At 40.8% G+C, this 26,713-nt stretch overlaps 1 protein-coding gene across 3 annotated transcripts in view; it reads left to right on the top strand.

Moving 5' to 3' along the window:
• The window catches only part of PAN3 (poly(A) specific ribonuclease subunit PAN3), a 182,212-nt gene that overhangs the window by 106,962 nt on the left and 48,537 nt on the right, over nt 1-26,713 (top strand). The window lies entirely within an intron of this gene.

Raw genomic sequence — 26,713 nt, 5'->3', positions numbered from 1 at the left:
GGTTGCTGTTGTAAAAATAGGGTTTGTGAAGGAATGAGTTCTGGCAATTAACATCAGTATTGTTATTGACTCTGTTTTTGTTTTCTCACTATACTTCATGGAACAGTTCTTTAAAGTGTAGAGATATTACTGCTGTTTGTGGTCAGCAAGAAGTAGTCTGCTCCTGAGAAGTCAGCCTAGAAATTTTGCAGTATACTTATGAGTCAGAGTTGCCCCTCTGTCACACGGGGTTATAAACATTTCTCTCAAGTCCAACCTTTTGGCATTTGGGTTGTTTCATCTTTGCAAAGGGAGTTTGGATTTGTGGCCTGAAACTTTTAGGATTAAATTGAGCTTAGTTTGATTAGGGTATATTTTACTTGATCAGTGAATAATTTATATTTTGGCTTATGGCTAACTAGTATTGTAATATGCTTTTGATAATTAGCAATTTTTACCTTCAAAAATTACAGTATTTTTTTAGTAATCTATCTTTGAGAAAATGAGAATGTTTAATTAAATGAATTTTTAAAATCTGAAACATGAAGGATTTAAGCAACAGAAAGAAAATTTTTTTTTATCCTAATAGGTTAGGCCGTAATAAATTGTGTTGGAATACTGTGGATTGTCTTTTTGCAGGCTTTTAAAAACAATGTGGCATGACATAGGGAATACTTTGGCCAAAGGTACATCTGTATGTTAGATAACACATATATCTTTGTGGTTTAAGAGTTAAAGGTTTTTTGAATATATTAATTTTATTTGAATTATCTGAAAAGTAGTTTGATTTAAAATATATAGGAATAATAGGAATCTTATCTAACCAACACTTAACTTTATTATTAAATGTCTTTTATTGTTTGGGCTAGAGGGACAAGTGGTCATTCACATTAGAGTTTCAAAAATTGGACTTTAGACAAGAGAGTTTTTATATGGTTCAACTTTAGGTTCAGAATTGCATGATTATTGTGATCTTAAGTGTGTTGCTTTTGATTAAGAACATTTTTAGCCAGTTTTGATAATTATTTGCAAAGCTGAATTTGATTAAGTAATCAAATTTTTTTGGGCAAAAAAGTAAAGGCTAGTATTTAATTTTAGCTTCTACTTCCTAACTTGTTGCTTTTTGGTTGGTTTATTTTATTTTATAGTGTTTGAGGATTAGATCCACATTTAAAATACACACATATATATGATGATTGTCTCAGTTATGCCTTTATTTGGGTCTACTTTTTAAAAAAATATAATTTTATTGGTTGAGAATCAAATGTTTTATACTACAACTTGGAAATGGCAATTGAATATTGATTTCAGAGAGGAAAGGAGAGGGAGAGAGAGATAGATAGAAATATCAGTGATGAAAGAGAATCATTGATTGGCTGCCTCCTGCATGCCCCCTACGGGGGATTGAGCCTGCAACCTGGGCATGTGCTCTTGCCCAAAATTGATCCCAAGGCCCTTAAACCCACAGGCCAACGCTCTGTCCACTGAGCCAAACCGGCTAGGGCTGGGTCTGCTTTTAAAAGTTTCTTTTTCTTACCTCTTTGTGGATTAAAAGGGATGGTAAATGTTCCCAAGTTAAAATTTAGTAAAATACTGACCTCCCCCCCCCCCCCCCCCCTTGATGGCAAGATCTTGAAGGACTCTTGTTGGTGAAAAAGTGATCAAATCATAATCAAGATTTATTATACTCCTAGATTCTATTATGCTATCTATATCTATCTATTTATATATACATATTTATATGTGTGTGTGTGTGTGTGTGTGTGTGTGTGTATGTATATATATATATATATATATATATATAAAGAGGTAATATGCAAATTAGTCGGGGACGCTATAACGGGTCACAACTGGACAGGAGGAGGTTGTGCGCGCAGGTGAGGCCTGGAGTGGAGACGGAGACAGAGACAGAGATGGGGGGCCCGCCCAAGCTGGCGTGGTGGCGGCTCTGGCAGCCCTGGAGCACACACAGGCAGGGGGGCCAGGGGATGCTGCGAGTCAGGCATAGGTCCCAGCTCCCTGTGGCTCGGGTCTGGCCTGACTCCCGCGGCTGCTGGCGCAGCACGAGTCAGGTGCAAGTCCTGACCCCCTGTGGTGCGGGTCCCGGGCCCCCCATGGGGTGCCTCCACGCGCTATTTCAGTTGCGCGCTGGGCTTCTAGTATATATATATGAAAGCCGAATATGCAAATTGTCCTCGTGGGAGTTGGACCAGGAGACCAGTCGCTTGCTATGACATGCGCTGACCACCAGGGGCTGGCGCGGAACAAAGGAAGTCCCCGGCTGGCAGCTGGAAGGAAGGCCCCAGCTGGCAGCCGGCAGCCAGAAGGCCCCAATCAGCTCTGATCACCGGCCAGGCCTAGGGACTCTACCCGTGCATGAATTTCATGCACCGGCTTCTAGTCTATAATAAAATGCATCCCATCAATTTAATAATAGCCTTTTGGAGGGAGAAAAATTATTGTTAGATATATAAATTTAAAAACAAACTTTAATAAAGGATTCCTTTAATAGTCCAAACATCCATATTATTTGGATTCTTCAGAAACACTAAATTTTAATTCAGTCTTTAAATTCAGGGATCTTCTGAATCACACTAGTCTGTAGCAGTTATTCATAGTTTCATAGGACTGCTTTCTTTTCACAGTACCTGAAGCTTTAGGACTGACAGTATAATTTTGAGGCTTATTGTAGAAATGCAGAAACTTTATCAGATAAATGTTTTGAATTGGTTGTTCAATCCTTTCTTTTATCTTTTTATGTGTTCTGAAATTTGACAATTCTTCTGCCTTTAGTTACATTTTCTTTTTATGTTTTTTTTTTTTCTTCTAGAGGCATTATTTTCATTGACCATTGGGGATTTAAATTTTGGTTAAATTCAGTAGCATGAAAGTGTTACAATGGGCTGTATTAGCACTCCAGGGTCCTAGATTCTAGTTTGATTTCTCTCATCACTGAGTTTATGATTGAACAAATCACGGAGCTATGTTGAACCCCATTGTCTAATGGTGTAAAAAGAGGGAGAAGTGTTTTTTTCTTCTGGCTTAAACATTTTTAATTGTAAAACATTTTTCAAAATGATTGTTAGTGCAGTACATTCTTATTTATCTTTAAATTTAAATAGGTAAATTGATTCTTAATCTTTAACAAGAGTTTAAGGGTGACTCAATGGAGTGATTATCATAAAGCAAAAATATTGACAAAGGATTTCTAAATGTAAGATTTTAGGATTTATATACAGTAAGTTCTCCCTTAATGTCATTGATATGTCCTGTGTCTTTAAGCTAAAATGCATATAATGAAATCAGTTTTACCCTGTTCTAATTGATATAAACAGGGTTAAATGCCTACAGCATCTCATCAACAAAAATGAAACGATATTGAACAAAACTATGTTTTAAGAACTGCTGTATTTTTTTATTATAAGGCAATAAAGATGATAATGTCAATATTTCTGAAAACTTATGCTCAAGGTTATTTGAAATGTACACTTAAATTGATTTTATTTTAGGGAAAGTTATTAAGTATTCAAACAAATTTTCTATATTTCCTATGTGAATCAAATAACTCTATCATGGGAAAAAAAATTAAAGCACATCATAGAGTATCACTTATTATCAGCTGTTTTCCCCTAAAACCAATCTTACCACTTTAATAGATTTCAGTTGACTGACAGTCTAACCTTCATATTGCCATTCAGTTTTTCAAAACTTACTTCATTTATTAAAAATTGAATCTTTGTATTAGTGTTTTAAAAGCAGCATATAGGTATATACTGTGCGTGTGTGTGTGTGTGTGTGTGTGTGTGTGTGTGTATTCAGTTTTCACTATAAATATCTTTCAGGATTTAAGGCTATTTCTTTATGATTGTTTCCAGAACTAGAATTTCTGGGACAAAGGCTATGAATGGTTTTTAAGCTGTCAGAATTAAAAGCAGCAATTTTTGTAATGTATATGCCAAATCATAGTCTTTGATACTCTTTGTGATTGATTTAAAAGTTTGTTACTAAGAAAGGTTTGTTTCATATGCTTCTAATACTTAAACCTTTTCTTTAAAAAAATACACTTTATTGACTTTTTACAGAGAGGAAGGGAGAAGGATAGAGAGTTAGAAACATTGATGAGAGAGAAACATCTATCAGCTGCCTCCTGCACACCCCCTATTGGGGATGTGCCCGCAACCAAGGTACATGCCCTTGACTGTAATTGAACCTGGGACCCTTCAGTCTGCAGGCTGTCGCTCTATCCGATGAGCCAGACCAGTCAGGGCAAGTAAACCTTTTGAATTGCTTCTATTTTAGTATGGTAGTAGCTAAAATATGACTTAACTAATTATCTTACAAAATCTTTTCTATTTAAAATGTTAGTAGCTGAAATCTTATTTTAAGCCATGACATATCTATTTAGTTAGTGTTTATTTTTAGATAGTTTAGATACTAGGGAGAGGAGATGGTGAAACATAGGTTCAACTCCTTTTTATATGAACTATATTTAATTTTTCTTTTCTATATTTCCTAGCCATAGAGTGTATATCACTAATATATGTTGTTTTTAATGTGTATGTACAAAAAGTAGTGGAATCAACCTAAATCCATTGCCTTAATTTAAGGTTTACTTTTTTCTCCTCCACCTTGTCTGGGACATGTATGTTTAGGTGAGAAAAATAAAACATTTGCTTGTGTATTTTTTTTTTAATATATTTTATTGATTTCTTACAGAGAGGAAGGGAGAGGGATAGAAAGCTAGAAACATCGATGAGAGAGAAACATCGACCAGCTGCCTCCTGCACACCCCCTACTGGGGATGTGCCCGCAACCAAGGTACATGCCCTTGACCGGAATCGAACCTGGGACCTTTCAGTCCGCAGGCCGAGGCTCTAGCCACTGAGCCAAACCGGTTTTGGCATCTTGTGTATTTTTTTATAACATAATTCACTACACTGTAGAGCAGAACTCTGAAGAAGTAGTAACAGTACTGGAGACAATTCAAGATATCTCTGCAGAAATTAGTTAAGTCTGCTTACAAGATTGGCCTTTGGCTGATGTGTGGGAACTTGGAGTTGGGGAGTGTTTCCGTTGTTCACTAACTGAGTAGGGAGGTTTACTGTTCCTAGACTCTTTGTGCAAACAGTGTGGTTTATGCTGCATACCTTCTTTCCTGTTGAGAATTTGGAATTCTGGGATGTGCTAGGCTGAGGGTGCCTATCAGGAACCCGTCCTCTATAAAAACCTTGGGTACTGAGTCTCTAATGAGCTTCTCTGAGCATATATGTAGCATACTGGAAGAAGAATACACTGTGTGATCCCTCATGAGAGGAAGAGAGTGTAAGAATCTTATACATGAATTTCTTTAGACTCCTGTGTCTTTTCAGCCTTGAGATCTGAAGTGTCAGCTTACCATATTGCTATGATACATCTCAGTCATGAGTGCCACTCTATGCTGAGTCCTTTGGGTTCCAGTGAATTTCTGAACATAGGGATGGGTTTGGGGACCTCCAATCAAGTATCTTTGTTACTAAATATATTGAGAAACTCTGAGTTATATATTAAAGAAGTTTCATTTATACAGTAAACATCAACATCATGTAGAAAATTTAGTGCATTTCTGATGTTATTCTGTAACTTTTAGCATTTTATTTAAAGAAGTCCTAGTCAGTATAAATCTATCTGCATACAGTATAGTTACCTAGAGTACCTAGAGTTCAACAGGTTGCATCAAATTGCAAATAAGTCCACAACATCTAAACTTTTAATTGTTAAATGATTGCAATTAAATACTTTCATTAAACGTACTCTCTTCTGCTAAGAACAGCTAGTGATAGAAATGGACTAAGAAATGGACTTGCCTCTGAGTATTGAAAGAGCAAATGGGGAGAGAAAAGTGCTCTGAACTGAACATTGGGGTGGATCTTTTATATTCACCCTTTACATCATTAATGATCACACTGTTACATGATTAATTTAAGACCCTGTTAGAATATAGGAGTACAATATAAACATAGTGTCTGTTTTTTGGGCTATAACTGCATTGTTTTATTTAGGGGGAGGTGGTTATGATTGGGGAATTTGGTTAAATGAAAAAAATAAGAAATGTATTCTTAGTGGTAGCTTGGTTTTTGTATTTCTGAATATGCTCGTATAAATTTTTTAGTATGGTTTTTCTCTTGGATGGAACTCCAACTATTGGCCCTATTGTTAAGAAGATTATGCTTCCTCTATTTGTCTTCAATTCAGGTTCATCTGTTCAATGTGAGATATATTTTGGTAATTCTAATCTAAACCATTCTCTTTAATGTAGTCATACATGACAATTTATTATTGTGGGTTTAGTTTAGTTATTGGAACTTTGTTAAAATCATTAGTGCAACCTATATATATTTGGTCTACATTGATTTGGAAAGAGGAACACTAGAATAATCACACTGCTCTGTCAGAAGAATGTCCTTCATCCCAAATTCTTTTAAATTCCTCTCTTTTACAATGGCTATGGCTTGTGTCACATTTGCTTTTAAATAATGATGACATCTATTTCATTGGATAGCATGACCATTTACATTTCTTCTCCTAACTTCTTGTTTTACTCAGGTAATTCTGGTGATGGCATTCTCCATTTCCTGATCATAATAGCTATTGCTGTATTTAGCATCTTGATTGTTGGTACCAAACCCAGGACTTTTCATTTCTGTATCTCTCTCGTTTCAACAAATTTATTGTGTGCTGATACCGTGCCATTACATATGTAGTTGGGGATGGTTCGGAATATAGAGAGTATTAAGGCACAGTTCTTCCCTACAAAAAGATAATTTGAATTGTGTGGTACTTGCAACAAAAGATCAAATACAAAATGATGAGAATTTTTAAATGTGGCTATCAAAATTTTGTAGGGTAAGAAGATCTTTCAGAAGGACAAATTGGATTTTCTGTAAGGAAGGGGTTTAGAGAATTTGGTATTGGGAAGGAGGGTTGTTGATTAACATCCTAGAGGAGTTTATTCAGTAATGCATGTGGGCCATAATTTGGATACTTTATTGGATACATGAAGCAGCATAGTGTCTTCAGGGAAGTTGTATGAAATCTTCAAATGAAGTGAAGAAAATCATAATTTTAGTTATTGCCTTTCTATCCATTTTATTTTTCCAAGGGTTCTTAAATGTCTTTTCATAATATATATTTTGTTAGATGTTTTCAAATCTATTTTGAGCCTTTGTTGGTATTACAATTGTTGTCTTTAAAAAAAGAAAATTTTTCTTATTGATTATTTCTAGTGTGTAAATATGTGTATGGTTTTCTATGTTGGTTATTTTGATAAATTCTATTATTTCTAACATTTTGTAGATTTTTATATTTGAACAATTTCCTGTAGATAATGATAGTTTTATCTATTCCTTTGTAATCTGTTTTCTGTTGTTGCATTGGCTAAGTAAGGCCTTTAGTGTTGTATAGAAGTAGTCATAGTTGACATTTTTATTTTGTTCCTGATTTTAAAAGAAATATTTCTAATGTTTTCATATTTTTGAGTATCTTCACTCTGGCATCTCAGATGCATTTGTATCTGAGAGGACTTTTTTGACTTCTCGGAGAAAAGAAAACATCACTTTTGTTATTTTCTGGAAAGGATTTAAAAGCAACTGAAGCACATGTTTGTGTAAGTCCTGTGGGCCACAAAGATGAGCAAGACAAAAGCACTCACTTTTATGGAGTTCATAGCTTTTATATTTTATTTTATGAATTTTTTGGTTTGAATTGTTTACCATTATCATGACAATTAAAAAGTTTTTGTTGATAGGTATTGCCAAATTTTCTCCCCAATAGAGATTGTAGCAATCAATACTAAAAGTGTATGACAGTATTTATATGCCATGCACACTTTTACTAATTGTCTACTCTAAATAAACTTAAATCTATGCCAATCCATGAAAAGGTTGATTTTATACTGGTTTTAATTTGCATTTCTTTAGTTACCAGTGAAAACGAGCATCTTTTTATATGTTTGAGGCATTTTAAAAAAATATATATTTTATTGATTTTTTACAGAGAGGAAAGGAGAGGGATAGAGAGTTAGAAACATCAATGAGAGAGAAACATCAATCAGCTGCCTCCCGCACACCCCCTACTGGGGATGTGCCCGCAACCAAGGCACATGCCCTTGACCAGAATCGAACCTGGGACCCTTGAGTCTGAAGGCCGATGCTCTATCCACTGAGTCAAACCGGTTAGGGCTGTTTGAGGCATTTAATTATTTTTTATGCACTGGTCAGTTGTATAATTTCTTTATTTTCTGTTGGTTAATTTCTATTTTCTTAATGATTTTAAGATATACATTTTATGCAGGTTAGCCCTTTATTGTGTTGCAAATACCTTTTTGTTGTGTAGAAATATTTATTTATTTACTTACTTACTTGCTAGAGGCCCGATGCACGACATTAGCACAAGGGTCTCGGCCCCTCGCAGCCACATCTGGAAGGTTGTCTGGAAGGTTGTCCGGAAGATTGTCTGGTTTAATTAGCATATTGCTCTTTTATTGTTATAGATTATTAATCCTCACCTGGAGCTATTTTTCCATTGATTTTTAGAGAGAGTGGAAGGGAGGGGGAGAGAGAGAGAAACATCAATGTGAGAGAGTTACATAGATTGGTTGCATTCCATACCTGGGCCAGGGATCAAGCCTGCAACTGAGGTACGTGCCCTGGACTGGAATAGAATCCGAGACTCTTCAGTCCATGGGCTGATGCTATATCCACTGAGTGAGGGCAGAAATATTTGTTTTCTGTAGAAGTCAAATTGACTTAACTTTTTATTTTTTGACCTTTATATTTTTTATCTTTATAACATTTTTTATAAATATTCTTTGAGATACTTCATTTTAAACTTTTTTAAAAAAATACTTTTATTGGTTTTTTTACAGAGAGGAAGGGAGAGGGATAGAGAGCTAGAAACATCGATGAGAGAGAAACATCGATCAGCTGCCTCTTGCACACCCCCTACTGGGGATGTGCCCGCAACCAAGGTACATGCCCTTGACCGGAATCAAACCTGGGACCCTTCAGTCTACAGGCCGATGCTCTATCCATTGAGCCAAACCGGTTAGGCCTCATTTTAAACTTTTAAATATTTAATCTATTAAATATTTATGTGGGGATAATGAATGAAAGGATGAGTTGCTTTTATTTATTTTGTCTAAACTAAATCTGTTTGCATATATCTTTACTCATTCCATCATTTAATGATGGCTATTACTGTAGGTTTTATTACTTTTTTATATCTAGTAGTCTTACACCATACTTTTCTTCTTCCTTTTATGTTTTAACTATGGGCCCTGTGCAGAAACTCGTGCACCTTGAAAGGAACCATGGGCCACAAAGCTGCAGTAGGCATAGGAGCGGGTGTTGGCCCATCCTCCACGCTCCCGCCCTGTCCCTCCTGCTGTGCCCCTGGCCCCCTGTCTGCCGGCAGCCTCGCTCGTGCCGCTGCTCCCATGCGCTGATGGTGCTGGCCCTGCTCTCACTGCTGACGGCGTGGAGCGATTGGGGCCGGCGCCAGCATTGGGTACAAGCAGGGCTAGCGCCATCAGTGGGTGTGAGAAGTGACTGCTGCCCCGATCACCCCTCAGGAGCAGGGGAAGGTGGAGAAACCCTCAGGGACTAGTAGTGGTTCTGGTGCCGGCTACAGGTGCAAGCGGGGCCAGCGCCGGCAGCAGGTACGAGCGCTGGGCGGGACTGCGTCATGTGGCAACAAAGAATTTACAGTAACTGCCAGAGGCTCGCCCCGATGACAGTGACTGGCATCCCGCCTTGATCTGGCGCCCCTGCTCACCTGATCCACCATCCTCCCACAGCTAACACCCGCCATGTTCTGCACACGCCCCCTGGTGGTTAGCGCATGTCATAGTGACTGGTTGTTCGGTTGTTCCACTGTTTGGTCTATTTGCATATTAGCCTTTTATTTTTATTTTTATTTATTTTATTTTATTTTATTTTATTTTATTTTTTTTTTTTATTAAGGTATTATATGTGTACATATCTTACCATTGCCACCCCCCACCCCACTCACATATATGCCCTCACCCCCCCAGAGTTTTGCATCCGTTGGTTATGCTTATATGCATGCATACAAGTCCTTTGATTGATCTCTTATCTCCCCCACCTCTCCCTAACTTTCCCCCTGTAATTTGACAGTCTGTTTGATGCTGTACTGTCTCTGTATCTATCATTTTGTTCAAGTTTATAATGTTCTTTATTATCCATAAATGAGTGAGATCATGTGGTATTTTTCGTTCATTGACTGGCTTATTTCACTTAACATAATGTTCTCCAATTCCATCCAGGTTGCTGCAAATGATGAGAATTCCTTCTTTTTTATGGCAGCATAGTATTCCATTGTGTAGATGTACCACAGTTTTCTGATCCAGTCATCTGCTGACAGGCACCTAGGCTGTTTCCAAATCTTAGCTATGGTGAATTGTGCTGCTATGAACATAGGGGTGCATATATCCTTTCTGATTGGTGTTTCTAGTTTCTTCGGATATATTCCCAGGAGTGGGATTACTGGGTCAAATGGGAGTTCCATTTTCAGTTTTTTGAGGAAACTCCATACTGTTCTCCACAGTGGCTGCACCAGTCTGCATTCCCACCAGCAGTGCACGAGGGTTCCTTTTTCTCCGCATCCTCGCCAACACTTGTCGTTTGTTGATTTGTTGATGATAGCCATTCTGACAGGTGTGAGATGGTACCGCATTGTTGTTTTGATTTGCATCTCTCGGATAATTAGTGACGTTGAGCATGTTTTCATGTGTCTCTTGGCCTTCCTTCTGTCTTCTTTTGAAAAGATTCTATTTAGGTCTGTTGCCCATTTTTTTATTGGATCATTTATCTTCCTTTTATTAAGTTGTATAAGCTGCCTGTAGGTGTTGGAGATTAAACCTTTATCAGTGATGCCATTTGCAAATATGTTCTCCCATGCAGTAGGCCTTCTTGTTGTTTTGTTGATGGTTTCTTTTGCTGTGTAAAAGCTTTTTATTTTGATGTAGTCCCATTTGTTAATTTTCTCTTTAGCTTCCATTGCTAGCCTTTTATTATATAGGATTTTTCTTGTCCTTTGTTATTCTTCAGTCCTGCTTTTCTTTAATAATTTTTCTGTCTCTTCTTAATGTTTATTTTTCCACATGGGTAATTATAAAAATTCTGTTGTTATTTTTGTTAAACTAACATTATTGTGTTTTTAAATTAATTAAGGGTATAACTGACATCTTTATAGCAGAATAGAGACCCAGTGCATGAAATTCGTGCATTGGGGGGGGGGGGTCCCTCAGTCCAGCCTGCACCCTCTCCAATCTGGGACCCCTTGGGGGATATCTGACTGCTGGTTTAGGCCTGATCGCCCACAATTGCCCTCCCCTGCCGTCCATCTTGTGGCAGCCATCTTGTGATCACATGGAGGCGGCCATCTTGTGCGAGGGCATGATGGTCAATTTGCATATCACCTCTTTATTATATACTGTAGGATAAGTACAGGTATTTATTTTCTTTTGTACAAGTTATCTTTTGTTTCTGTAAGTAGAGTTCAACCTTTTCATCATAAAGGTCCTGAAAATTTCTAGTTAAGTTCATACCTAGACTAGAGGGCTGGTGCATGAAAATATGTGCACTGGGGGGGAGGGGTGTCCCTGGGGTGGGTGTCCCTCAGCTTGGCCTGCCCCTCTCACAGTCCAGGAGCCCTCAGGGGATGTCCTCTGCAGGAGGCGACCAGGCCAATGGGGAAGTTACATCCCCATCACCCTGCTGCTGCTGCCGCTGCCGGCCACCGCAGCTGTAGGCCCTTGGCCCTCGCTTCTTAGCACTAGCCCCATGGCAATCTGGGCCAGGCCGGTGGGGGAGGTTGAGGCACAGCAGGTCACACCCCGTCAGCCTCTGTGTAGGCATGGTACTGGTACCAGGCCCGCGCTGCTGCCTCTGTGACTGCCTCTGTGGAAGGGGCAGTGCTGGGACCTGAACCGCACAGCCCCCTCTTCCACTGCCTCTGCAGAAGGGGCCTTGGTGCTGGACCGGCCCACGCCGAGGCCTCTCCTGCGCTGCCTCTGCAAAAGGGGCCGTGGCACCGCCTTCCTCCGCTCCTACTGCCACTGCTGCCTCTCCCGTGCAACCGGTCCCTAGCCCTTGCAGCCACTATGGCTGCCCGCTCTCAGCCCTTGTAGCCACTGTGGCTTTGTCAGGAAGGACATCCGGGTGGTTGTCCGGAAGATGTCCTGTCTAATTAGCATATCACCCTTTTATTAGTATAGATATTTTATCTTTTTTTTATTTGTATGATCTCTTTTATTTTTTTAATAATTGTTTATTGTTGAAAGTATTACATATGTCTTCTTTTTTTCCCATTAATCCCCTCCAACCCGCCCCCCCCCGCCCCCCCACCAGGCCTTTAGCACCCTATTGTCTGTGTCCATGGGTTATACATACGCTGAGTGGCCAGATTATTATTATCTCTGAATGCATAATCATCTGGCCACTCAGTGTGTGTGTGTGTGTGTGTGTGTGTGTGTGTGTGTGTGTGTGTCCTATCTAATAAAAGAGTAATATGCAGATTGACCATCACTCCAACACACAATATGGCTGCCCACATGTGGTCAAATATCCTGCCCCCATGTGGACACAAGATGGGCACCACAAGATGGCCAGCAGGGTAGGGAGTTGGGAGGCACCAGGCCTGCAAGGGAGGGCAGTTGAGAGGGACCAGGCCTGCAAAGGAGGGCAGTTGGAGGCGATCAACCCTGCAGGGGAGGGCAGTTAGGGGTGACCAGGCCGGCAGAGGAGGGAAGTTGGGGGCAAACAGGCTGGCAGGGGAGCAGTTAGGAATCAATCAGGCTGGCAGCAGAGTGCTTAGGGGGTGATCAGGCTGGCAGGCAGAAGCGGTTAAGGGCAATCAGGAAGGCAGGCAGGTGAGCAGTTAGGAGCCAGCAGTCTTGGATTGTGAAAGGGATGTCTGGTGGCATCGGGCCTAAACGGGTAGTTGGACATCCCTCGAGGGGTCCCAGATTGGAGAGGGTGCAGGCTGGGCTGAGGGATACCCCCCCTCCGTGCACGAATTTTGTGCACCGGGCCTCTAGTATATATATATCCGTTGCATGAATTCGTGCATGGGTGGGGTCTAGCCAGCCTGGCCAGGGGGAGGGGACATGGGCATTTGGCCAGCCTGCCTGCTGGTTGAACTCTTGGTCGAGGGGACAATTTGCATATTAGCCTTTTATTATATAGGATATACACTGAGTGGCCAGATTATTATGTGTTCAGAGATCATAATAATCTGGCCACTTAGTGTATATGCATACAAGGTAATCCGTTGATTAACTTCCACCCACTCACCCTTTCCCACCTTCCCTCTGAGATTCCGCACTCTGTTCCATGCTTACATGTCTCTGGATCCACTCGTTCATCAGTTTATTTTGTTACTTAGATTCCACATTTGAGTGCGATCATGGGATACTTATATATATATTTTTTAATATATTTTATTGATTTTTCACAGAGAGGAAGAGAGAGCGATAGAGAGCTAGAAACATCGATGAGAGAGAAACATCAATCAGCTGCCTTTTGCACACCCCCTACTGGGGATGTGCCCGCAACCAAGGTACATGCCTTTGACCGGAATTGAACCTGGGACCCTTGAGTCCGCAGGCCGACGCTCTATCCACTGAGCCAAACCGGTTTCGGCGGGATACTTATATTTCTCTGACTGACTTATTTCACTTAGTATCATACTCTCCAGGTCCCTTCATGCTGTCTCAAAGGGTAAGAGATTTCTTTTTTACTGCTACATAGTATTCCATGGTATAAATGTACCACAGCTTTTTTATCCACTCATCTACTAAGGGGCACTTGGGCTGTTTCCAGATCTTAGCTATTGTAAGTTGCACTGCTATGAACATAGGGGTGCATACATTATTTCTGATTGGTGCTTTGGGTTTCTTAGGATATATTCCTAGAAGTGGGATCACTGGGTCAAATGGCAGATCCATATTTAATTTTTTGAGGAAACTCCATACTGTTTTCCATAGTGGCTGCACCAGTCTGCATGCCCACCAGCAGGGTTCTAGGTTTCCCTTTTCTCCGCATCCTCACCAGCACTTGTCACTTGTTGATTTGTTGATGGTAGCCATTCTAACAGCTGTGAGATGATACCTCATTGTTGTTTTGATTTCCATTTCTCAGATGATTAATGACTTTGAGCATTTTTTCATGTGTCTCTTGGCCATCTGTTTGTCCTCTTTGGAGATGTGTCTTTTTAGGTCCTTTCCCATTTTTTAATTGGATTGTTTGTCTTCCTTTTGTTAAGATGTCTGAGTTCCTTATATATTTTCTATATTAGCCCTTTATCAGATGTATCATTGCCAAATATGTTCTCCCATATGGTGGGCTCTCTTATCATTTTTTGATGGTTTTAAAAAATAAGCTTTTTATTTTGGTGTAGGTCCCATCTGTTTATTTTCTCCTTAGTTTCCTTTGCCCTAGGAGATGTATTTGTAAACATATTGGTATGAGAGATGTCTGAGATTTTGCTGCCTATGGTTTCTTCTAGGATTTTTATGGTTTTACGGCTTACATTTAAGTCTTTTATCCATTTTGAGTTTATTCTTGTGTATAGTGTAAGTTGGTAGTCTAGTTTCATTTTTTGCATGTATCTGTCCAATTTTCCCAATACCATTTATTGAAGGGACTATCTTGACTCCATTGTATGCTCTTGCCTCCTTTGTCAAATATTAATTGAGTGTAATGGTTTAGGTTGATTTCTGGGTTCTCTGTTCTGTTTCATTGATCTATATGCCTGTTCTTGTGACAGTACCAGCCTGTTTTGATTACTGTGGCTTTGTAGTATAAGTTGAAATCTGCTATTGTGATTCCTCCAACTTTGTTTTTCTTTCTCAAAATTGCTGCAGCTATTCAGGGTCTTTTTTTTTTTTTTTAATCCATATACATTTTTGGAGTATTTGTTCTAGCTCTGTGAAATATGCCATTGGTATTTTAATAGGGATTGCATTGAATCTGTAGATTGCCTTGGGTAGTGTGGACATTTTAATGATGTTGATTCTCCCAATCCATGAACATAGTATATTCTTCCATTTGTTTATATCTTTCTCTATCTTTTTTTATTTTTTTAATGTCCTGTAGTTTTCCGAGTATGGGTCTTTTGCCTCTTTGATTAAGTTTATTACTAAGTTTGTTAATATTTTTTGTTCTTGCAGTGATAAACGGGATTGTTTATTTAGTTTCTCTTTCTGAGAATTCATTATTGGTGTATAAAAAAACCTATCGATTTTTGGGTGTTGATTTTGTATCCTGCTACATTGCCAAATTCATTTATTAAATCTAGTTTTTTTTGGTTGAGTCTTTAGGGTTTTCTGTGTACAATATCATGTCTTCTGCGAATAATGAGAGTTTTACTTTCTCCTTTCCAATTTGGATGCCTTTTATTTCTTCTTATGTGATCACTGTGGGTAGGACTTTCAGTACTCTCTATAATAATAAAGCATAATATGCTAATTATACTGGACAGGCGAACCACCTTCCAGACATCATTCTGGATGTCCTTCCGGATGAAACCGCAGCAGCGGGGGGCAAGGCTGAGGCGATTATGGGTGAACAGGCAGGCAGGCTAGCAGTTAGGGGCAATCAAGCAGGCAGAGTGGTTAGGGGCGATCAGGCAGGCAGGCAGAATGGTTAGGGATGATCAGGTAGGCAGGCAGAGGTGGTTAAGGGCGATTAGGCAGGCAGAGGTAGGTAGTGGCGATCAGGCAGGCAGGTGAGTGGTTTGGGGCAATCAGGCAGGCAAGCAGAGCGGTTAAGGGTGATCAGGCAGGCAGGCAGGCAGAGCGGTTAGTGGCGATCAGGCAGGCAGGCAGGCTAGCGGTTAGGAGCCAGCGATGTTGGATTGTGAGAGGGATATCCGACTGTTGGCAGGGGTCCTATATTGCGTAAGGGTGCAGGCTGGGCTGAGGGACCCCCTGGGCCTCTAGTGTTGAGTTAGAGTGGTGAAAGTGGGCATCCCTGTCTTGTTCCTGTTCTTATGGGAAATGGTTTTAGTTTTTGCTCATTGAGTATAATGTTTGCTGTAGGTTTGTCATATATGGCCTTTATCATGTTGAGATATGCTCCCTCTATTCCCACTTTGCTGAGTGTTTTTATAAAAATTGGGTTTTGGATTTTTTAAAATGTTTTTTCTGCGTCTATTGATATCATCATATGATTTTTGTCTTTCAGTTTTTTTATGTGATGTATCACTTTTGTTGATTTTTGTATATTGTACCAGCCTTGCATCCCTGGGATAAATCCAGTTGGTCATGCTGTGTGATTTCTTTAATATATTGCTGGATGCGATTTGCTAATATTTTATTGAGGATTTTAGCATCTATGCTCATCAGGGATATTGTCCTATAATTCTCTTTCTTTTTGGTGTCTTTATCTGGTTTTGGAATTAGTATAATACTGCCTCATAAAAGGAGTTTGGAAGTGTTCCAACCTCTTGGATTTTCTGAGGAATAGAGGTGTTAGGTCCTCTTTGAATGTTTGGTAAAACTCCCTTGTGAAGCCATCCGGACTTGGGCTTTTGTTTGCTGGGAGTTTTTTGATTACTGTTTCTGTTTCATCAATTTCAGGTTTTCTGATTCCTCCTGATTCAATTTTGGAAGATTGCATTTTTCTATGAATTTGTTCATTTCATCCACATTGTCCAGTTTGTTGGCATATTTTTTATGGTATTTTCTGATAGTCCTTTATATTTCTGTGGTGTCAGTGTTTACTTCTTCACTTTCATTTCTGATTTTATTTATTTTTGTCCTCTGGCTAATGGTTTATCAATTTTATTTATCCTTTCAAAGAGCCAGCTCTTGGTTTCATTGATTTTTGTTTGTTTTTAGTCTCAATGTTTATTTTTGCTCTAATATTTATTATTTTCTTCCTTCTACTTACTCTGGGCATTTCTTGCTGTTCTCTTTCTAGTTCTTTAAGTTGTAGGGTTAAATAGTTTGTTGCTGATTTTTTGAGGTATGACTGTAGTGCTATGAACTTCTTTCTCAGGACTGCTTTTGCTGTGTCCCAGAGATTTTGGGTTGTTTTGTGTTTATTTTCATTTGTTTCCAAAAAGTTTTTGATTTCTTTCTTGATATTGTTGGTAACCCTTTCATTCTTTAATAACATGCTATTTAGTTTCCATGTGTTTGAATGTTTTTGGGTGTTTTTACAGTAGTTGATTTCTCATTTCATTCCACTGTGATCTGAGAAGATGCTTGATATGATTTCAATCTTCTTGAGCTTGTAGAGACTTGTTTTGTGTCTATCTTTGTGAATGATCCACGTGCACTTGAGAAGAATGTATGTTCTGCTGCTTTGGGGTGAAATGATCTATAAATGTCAATTAAATCCATCTGATCCATTGTGTCCTTTAGAGTCATCGTTTTCTTGTTAAGTTTTTGTCTAGAAGATCTAGCCAGTGAAGTCAACGGGGTGTTATTAAAGTCTTCTACTATGACTGTATTGTTGTCAATATCTCTGTTAAAGTCCTCTAGAAGTTTTTTTCATATATATTTAGGTGCTCCGATATTGGGTGCATATACCAGGGTTTTATTCTCTTGTTGGATCGATCCCTTTAATATTATATAGTGACCTTTGTTGTCTCTTGTGATGGCCTTCATTTTGAAATCTATTTTGTCGCATATGAGTATTGCTACTCCAGATTATTTTTCTTTCCATTTGCATGGAAAATTTTTTTTCCATTCCTTCACTCTCATCCTGTGTGTGTCTTTTGTTTTGAAGGTGGGTCTCTTGTAGACAGCATAAAGTTGGGTCATCTGTGCTATCTAATAAAAGAGTAATATGCAACCTAACCATCACTCTCTTACCCCCACAAGCCACGCCCATCAGCCAGTCAGGAGTGAGTATGCAAATTAACCCAATCAAGAAGGCTGCGGCCACGGAGAGAGCAGGAGGGAGGCTTGGGTTTCCCCGGCAATGGAGGAAGCCAAGCTTTCCACCTGCCCTGGCTGGCCCAGGCCTCCACTCCAGGCTACAAAGTTTCAATTATAGAAGATAGATTAATTCCAACAAAAATGGCGGCAGCCACGGAGCTGGAGAGTGCAGGAAGCTAGGGTTGCCCCCGGCGATGGAGGAAGCCAAGCTTTCCACCTGCCCTGGCCTGCCTTGGCCTCCGCTACAAAGTTTCAATTATAGAAGATAAATAAATCCCAACAGAAATAGCTGCAGCCACAGAGTGAGCAGAAGGCTTGGCTCCACTCCAGGCTACAAAGTTTCAATTGTAGAAGCTAAATAAATTCCAGATACCAGGGCCTCTGCTTGGGTCACAGGGGGGGCGTGGCCAGCCTGCAAACCACCACAGGCCCCTCACCCAGGCTGCCCCATGCCCCAAGTGAACCCCCACCCTGATCTGGGACACCCTTCAGGGCAAACCAGCTGGCCCCCCACCCATGCACTAGGCCTCTATCCTATCTAATAAGAGTAATATGCAGATTGACCTTCACTCCAACACACAAGATGGCTGCCCCCATGTGGTCAAAGATCCTGCCCCCATGTGGACACAAGATGGCCACCACAAGATGGCCGGCAGGGGAGGGGAGTTGGGAGGGACCAGGCCTGCAAGGGAGGGCAGTTGTGGGAGATCAGGCCAGCAGGGAAGGGCAGTTGGGAGGGACCAGGCCTGCAAGGGAGAGCAGTTGTGGGCGATCAGGCCAGCAGGGAAGGGCAGTTGGGAGGGACCAGGCCTGCAAGGGAGGGCAGTTAGGGGTGATCAGGCTGGCAGAGGAGGGAAGTTGGGGGTGACCAGGCCTGCAGGGAAGGGCAGTTGGGGGGGGACCCAGGCCTGCAGGGGAGAGCAGTTGCAAGGGAAAAGACCTGTAGGGGAGGGTAGTTAGGGGTGACCAGGCCTGCAGGGGAGGGCAGTTAGAGGCAAACAAGCTGGCAGGGGAGCAGGTAGTCATCAATCAGGCTGGCAGGGGAGTGGTTAGGGGGTGATCAGGCTGGCAGGTAGAAGCAGTTAGGGGCAATCAGGAAGGCAGGCAGGCGAGCAGTTGGGAGCCAGCAGTCCTGGATTGTGAGAGGGATGTCTGACTGCCCGATGGGATCGGACCTAAATGGGCAGTTGGGCATCCCTTGAGGGGTCCCAGATTGGAGAGGGTGGAGGCTGGGCTGAGGGACAACCCCCCCCCCCCCGCACGAATTTCATGCACCGGGCCTCTAGTATATATATATAAAAGCCTAAGTGACTGTTACAACTGAATGGCTGGAAAGACCAGAACGACTGGTTGACCAGTCGCTATGATGCGCACTGACTACCAGGGAGCAGACGCTCAGTGCAGAAGCTACCCCTGGTGGTTAGTGTACTCCCACAGCCAACCACCTGTGGTCCCTCCCTCTGGCCGGCAAACCTCCCATGGTCCCACCTCATGTTCCTTCCCCAGGCTGGCAGGCCCTAATTGGCCCACTGCCTGCCCTCCGTGGTAGCTGCACGGCGGTGAAGGAAGGAAGAGGAGGGGAGGCTGGGAACTGCGCGATGGCAGGGCGCAGACAGTGGCGTTGGCGTCTGGCTTTCATTCCTTGTGCGCCTGGCCTGGTGACCGTCGCCTCTTCTCCCAAACCTGCCGGGGCCTTCGGGCCCTGGACTGGGATGGGGAACCGGGGATGGGCGGGGGCAGACGCGGCCCCTTTCCCAGGGTGGCCGATGGCCGGCTTCTTCCTCTGGGCCAGAAGCCTACCTCCCATACCCTGTCCCTCCCCTGATTGCCGGCCAGGCTTAGGGACCCCACCGTTCATGAATTCGTGCACCGGGCCTCTAGTGTTTTTATATCCATTCAGCTATCCTATGCCTTTTGATTGGATCATTTAACCATTTACAATTAAGGTTATTATTGATAGGTATTTATTTATTGCCGTTTTAATTCTGTATGCCTAGGTTTTTCTCTGTTTCTTCTCATTACAGTATCCCTTTGGCATTTCTTGTAATGGTGGCTTGGTGGTACTGTATACCTTTAGCCTTTTTTTCTGTCTGGGAAGCTCTTTTTTTTTTTTTAAATATATCTTTCTTGATTTCAGAGAGGAAGGGAGAAGGGAGAGAGAGATAGAAACATCAGTGATGAGAGAGAATCATTGATTGGCTGCCTCCTGCATGTCCCTTACTGGGGATCAAGCCCGCAACCTGGGCATGTGCCCTTGACCGGAATCGAACCTGAGACCCTTCAGTCCACAGGTTTACGCTCTACCCATTGAGCCAAACCATCCAGGGCTGGGAAGCTCTTTATTGGACCATCTATTTTGAATGACAGCCTTGCTGCATATAGTAAGTAATCTTGGTTTTAGATCCTTACCTTCCTTTACCTTGAGTACTTCATGCCATTCCCTTCTGGCCTGTAGTGTTTCTGATGAGAAATCAGGTGTCAGCCTTATGGGAGCTCCTTTGTAGGTAACAGTTTGCTATTCTTCTGCTGTCTTATCTTTAATTTTTGGCATTTTAATTATGATGTGTCTGGGCATGGGCCTGTTTGGGTTCTTCTGGCTTGGGGTTCTCTATGCCTCCTGAACTTGTGTGACTTTTTTCTTTACCAGGTTAGGGAAATTTTCTGCCATTATTTCTTCAAACACGTTCTCTATCCCACCTGCTATTATAATATTGTTATGTTTGGCATTGTCCCACAGCTCCCTTAAGCTGTCTCCCTGTTTTTTAATTGTTTTTTCTTTTTGTTTTTCTGAGTGTTATTTTTTTTCCACTCTGTCTTCTAATTCACTGATTCTATCCTCAGCTTCCCCTAATCTGCTGTGTATTCCTTCCAATGTGTTCTTTTTGTGTGCTATGTCAGTATTTATTTCTGTTTTCAGAGTTACTATATGTTTTCTCATGCTGTTGAGCATCTTTGCCATTTTTATTCTGAATTCTATATCAGATAAATTTCTTATCTCCCTTTCATTTATCTCTTCTTCTGGAGAATTCTCTTGTTCTTTCATTTGGGGGTTGTTTCTTTGTCTCTCCATTTTGGGTGCCTGTTTGGGTTTGTGACTATGTATTAGGTAGATCTGCTACACTTCTCAACCTCCAGTGCAGGACAGTGTCAAATGCCATTTTTCTCTAATTAGATCAGGCAAAGACTCAAAGCCTCCAGAGACTGCCTCTGCCTACAGACTGATAGGATTCCAACTTAAATTGCCCTCAGGCAGTTGCCCACAGTTGGTTTTTTTTTTTCAACACCGTGGGGCAATTACTTCTGCCTGGAGCCTAATTGTTATTCTCAGTCTCTTATTGGGCCTCAGAAACTTGGCACCATGGGGCAAGGTGTTTTCCAATAGGGTTATTCAACTGTCTTCTTTCCAGGCAAAGCTGCCTGTATAGAAAATGTCTGCATGAGAAAGATGACCTCTGTAGCATGAGGGAGTGACTCAGCACAGGCTACTGGGGTTTCTGCCTTCTGAGCTCTAACCCCTGAGTCCCTTATCCTGGCTTCTGCTCACACAGCTCCAGTACACTCTGCCCTCCCTTTGCCAGAGCACAAGGTGAGTGTCTCCACAGGGGATTTTGTGTGTTGGCCCTTTAAGAGGTTGCCTGAATTTCCAGCTATCTCTCCCTGGCAGGCAGCAACTACAGTGCTTTTCACAGCCAGATGTTGTGAGGCCACCCTTCTCAGTTCTGGTGTTCTGGGCTGCGCGCCCAACTTGGGGATTAGACCCCAGAGTTTTCGGTGGTAACCCCCCACAGCTGAGATATCTCTCCAGAACTTTAGTTGCTGTTTGTGGGAGCCTGGCCAGCCCTTTCATGCCTTCACTACTCTTACCACTCTTTATGTGGTCTCCATTTTCTGTCCTTGGTTATCAGGATTCTCTCCAGCGAGTCTTTAGTTGATTATTCAGGAAGTTTTTCTGTAATGCCAATTTGGTCCTGGGAGTGTGGTTGTGCGCATCCACTTGCTCTGCCGCCACTTTTTTTTTTTTTTAATATTTTATTGATTTTTTACAGAGAGGAAGGGAGAGGGATAGAGAGCTAGAAACATCAATGAGAGAGAAACATCGACCAGCTGCCTCCTGCACACCCCCTACCAGGGATGTGCCTGCAACCAATGTACATGCCCTTGACCGGAATCGAACCTGGGACCTTTCAGTCCGCAGACCAATGCTCTATCCACTGAGCCAAACTGGTTTCGGCTCTGCCGCCACTTTTAATCTCTAAGTTGAAATTGTCTTTTCCTACATCAGTGATGGCGAACCTATGACACGCGTGTCAGCACTGACACGCGTAGCCATTTTGGATGACATGCGGCCGCTGAGGCGGCCACATGCTGAGGATGAAACATTTGCGAAATAATGCTTTTTCCTCAAAGTAACACACTACCCGAGTTATGCTCAGTTTTTTGGCGAAGTTTGACACACCAAGCTCAAAAGGTTGCCCATCACTGTCCTACATTCACTGATGTTCAGTTTTTCCAGACTCTGGGCTTTACACTGGGACTTGAGTTCATTCATCACATTTAACGGGCTGTAGGTTATGCTTCATAGGTTATGGGCATTAAAACCTCAAGTTGTAGAGACTATATCTACCTTAGTTGTAATTTTCCAAATTTGCCACAATATAGCCTCTTATTTCTAAATTCTGCCTTAGTTTTATGCTCTTAGTGTTTTTTATTTTGTTGTTCTTTTAATCTTAGCTATATTTTAAAATTTGGGTATTGTATTTCATCTTATAGTTCTAGGTACCTATAACATTGGTATGCCTTAACCAGTTTGGCTCAGTTGATAGAGTGTCGGCCTGCGGACTGAAGGGTCCTAGGTTCGATTCTGGTCTAGGGCATGTACCTTGGTTGCGGGCACATCCCCAGTGTGGGGTGTGCCGGAGGCAGCTGATTGATGTTTCTGGCTCTCTATCCCTCTCTCTTCCTCTCTGTAAAAAATCAGTAAAATATATTAAAAAAAACAAAACAAAAAAAAAACATTGGTATGGGTTGAAGGAAAGGATTCCCTTGAAACTTAGTCTTTCATTTCCCAGAAACCGTATTATCCTAACTGGGTTGATTGTATTTTAGGAAGGCTTTTCACTTGGTATATACTGCATGGTGTCATACCCATCTGACACCATACATAGTTATGCAATAATAAATAATTAATAATACAAGGGTAAACTGTTTCATGTACTCACAACTGTAAACTTACTTTTGTCCCACCCTGTATTAGTATTGTAAATGTTTACTGTAATGGATTATGTCATTTATAAAGCTTTTATGTTGTTTTTTTTAAGGGAGGGGTTTTCAGGTATAGGCCAAAGTCATGTTATCTAAAACCATTGACACTTTTGTCTCCATAAATTAGACTTGAAAATTTTATATCTCATTTTCTCCAGTGAACATTTCTGTATTGTTCTTTGTTTTTATTTGAGTTGTATACTTCTTAGAAGAATTTTTTAAATGTTTTAAAGCAATTAATTTATCTTACATGACTTAATTATCTCAGTTTGCATATTCACTAAGAAATTATAGTGCAATTATTATATACATCAAAATGTTATTCTAAGAGTACCTACTGAATACCTCTCTCCAAGAAGATGTATGCATATTTTACTCAGTTCTTTAACATGTTTGTGAAGTATTTTGGTGGTACAAAGATGTGCCTTTTGTGACTAGATTTAGTTTTTCTGTAATTTAAAATTTAATTTCATTTCTAGCTTCCTATAGTTTAAATTTCCTGTTACCTTTTTGGGTGGTGATACTTACTACTTTACATGTTTTGTTTTGAATGTATTTAACTCCAGCCTGCTTCAGCTCAGATATATGAACTCAGATTTCAGTCTTACAATTTTGTGTTAGAATAGCCACAAAATTAAAAAGTTTTAGGTTTATTTTTTATTTTTCTATACAATATTATATTAGTTTCAGGTGTATATCCCATGATTAGACATTCTAAAACTTACTAAGTGATCATCCTGAGAAAGCTCATACCCATCTGACACCATACATAGTTATTAGAGTACTAGAGGCCTGGTGCACAAAATTCGTGCATGGGGGAAGGGGGCGGTCCCTCAGCCTGGCTTGCACTCTCTCCAATCCAGGACCCCTTGGGGGATGTCTGCCTCTCGCAATCCAGGACTGCTGACTCCTAACTACTCGCCTGCCTGCCTGATCGCCCCCTAACCCCTCTGCCTACCTGCCTGATCGCCCCTAACTGTTCCACTACTGGCCTGATCAACCCTAATTGCTCCCCTGCTGGCCTGATCTCCCCTGACTACCTCTGCCTTGCCCCACACCCAGGACCCAGAATTCCCTCCTCTAGCCAGTTGCAGTCACCCGGGACCCGGGCTTCTCTCCCTCTGGCCGGCCGCAGGCACCCAGGACCCGGGCTGGTTTCGCCTGGGCCAGCCGCAGCTGCAGGGGACCATGGGTGTGCGGCTTTGCCCGAGCCATAGCTGTAGGCGCCAGAGACCAAGGGGTGGGCGGCTTGTCCCTCTCCTGGGCCGCAGCCTGGCTGGTCCCCATTCCTCTCTCCTCAGTGTTGAGTGTCTGAGCCGTTATGGCATGACTACGTGAGGGCGTGATGACCATTTGCATATTAGCTCTTTATTATATAGAATTATTGATTATATTCTCTATGCTGTACTTTACACCCCCATAATTGTTCTTTAACTACTTACTTGTGCTTCTGAATCCCTTCACCTATTCACCCATTTCTCCAACCCCCTTCCCATCTGGCAACTGTCAAAATCTTCTATCTGTTAGTCTACTTCTTTTCTGCTTCTTCATTTATTTTGAATTTTAAATTAATTTGTTGATAGCTATGTATTTATTGCCATTTCATTGTTTATATTTTTATCTTTTCTTTTTCTTAAAGAACACCTTTTAATAATCCATGAAATACTGGTTTGGTGTTGATGAAATCCTTTGGGAAGCTCTTTATATGTCCTTTGTTTTTAAGTGATAGCTTTGCTGGATAGAGTAATCTTGGTTGTAGGACCTTGCTTTTAAAAATTAAAAAAAAAATTGAGTGAAAGCTTGTTACCTATAGCCTATACATTTTACTATTCATGAATTTTCTTCTTAACTGGCCTCAAATTTTCTTGGTAACTGTTTCCAGGTATTTAATCTTAAGAGAGATTCTGCTGTTGTCTCACACACTTACTTTGATGTCAGAATCTGTCCCTTTACCCCATGCTACACCTTCCTCTCCCCACATAGCTCAGTTAGTTACATTTACCAAATATAAGAATCAGTTGTTGATAGATATGTACTTATTGCCATTTTATTGGAATTGGAACTGTAGAGGATATTATCTAACAGCACAGTCTTAGGAATCAAATAGACCTGAGTTTGAATCTTGATTCTTTTGTTTAATAACCTATATTTATCCTTACAATAAGTTAAAAATATTTTTAAGTTAGTTTCCTCTTCTGTGAGGTGAAGGTGATATACTGACTTCACAGGGTTGTTGTGAGGATGAAATAGACTAATACACCTGAAGCACTTTTATTAGTGCCTGACACATGTAAAGTGCTTAAGAATTGATAACTATATTTGTTGCTGTTTTTTAATATAAAGGTAATATATTTATTCTTCTTTGGTAACTTGGCCCTTTGTCTTGGAATGGCTTAGAGACTAGTTTTAGGGAAACTATTGAAATATATTTTGTATTAAGTGGGGATATTTATCCTTTGAAAATAGTTTAATGATCCTCCCAAATTTGCTATATGGATTAACCTGAAATTAAGTGTATAATATAGAGTTAGAAAAACAGAATTCTGGAACAATTTTTAAAAATTAGACTTATATCTTAATATATTAGCTTGACTTCCTTATAATTTTTTTTTAATTTTTAAATAGGGTTTTAGATTTTTAAAGTTTCTCTTAGATACATTTAATGACCACTTGAGAATTTCTGGCCTATTTTAATGTCACTGCAGTAGACATTGTGTTATAGTAGTAGGAGTATTAAGTTTAGAGTGTGGAGACTTGGGCTTAAAGCCAGGCTTTAGCTGTTGACTTTGCATGAGCACTTGGTCAAATAAAACCTCACTTTATCTCAGTTCTGATTTGTACTGTGGTGCTTGTAAGTGACCTACCTACCCACTTAGTTGCTCACAAAGTAGAGAAACAGTTATAAAATAAGTATTATCACAGTTCTCACCAGACTTTTATTCACCTACATTTTTTTAGAAAACAGTGTTAGTGTCTTATGAATTCTTAGAAATTAAAATTTACATCCCTGTTAATCCTAGTTATGTGACTGGAGGCATTTTGGTAACTTTTTTGTTTTTGAATTGTGACATGTACATTACTTTAAATATATTTTTATTGCAGAGAGGAAGGGGGAGGGAAAGACAGAAGCATAAATGATGAGATAGAATCATTGATCAGCTGCCTCCTGCACACCCCCTCCTGGGGATCGATCCCGCAACCCAGGCATGTGCCCTTGACCGGAATCGAACCCGGGACCTTTCAGTGCGCAGGCCAACACTCTTTCCACTGATCCAAACCAGCTGGGGCAGATGTACATTTCTTTAAAGATGAAAGATTTTAGTAATTTCTCAAGGAGCCAGAAATCAGTTCCTGGATAAGTTAGTTTTTTTTAGGAAGTATACTGTAGCCCTAGAAACTTTTTTTTAAAATTGATTTTAGAGAGGAAGGGAGAGAGAGAGAAACATCAGTGATGAGAGAGAATCATTGATTGGCTGCCTCCTGCATGCCCCCCTGGACATGTGCCCTGACCGGGAATCAAACTGT

This window comes from Eptesicus fuscus, chromosome 7 (assembly GCF_027574615.1).
Source record: "Eptesicus fuscus isolate TK198812 chromosome 7, DD_ASM_mEF_20220401, whole genome shotgun sequence".
Classification (NCBI taxonomy): Eukaryota; Metazoa; Chordata; class Mammalia; order Chiroptera; family Vespertilionidae; genus Eptesicus; species Eptesicus fuscus.
This window is presented reverse-complemented; position numbering and strand designations above follow the sequence as displayed.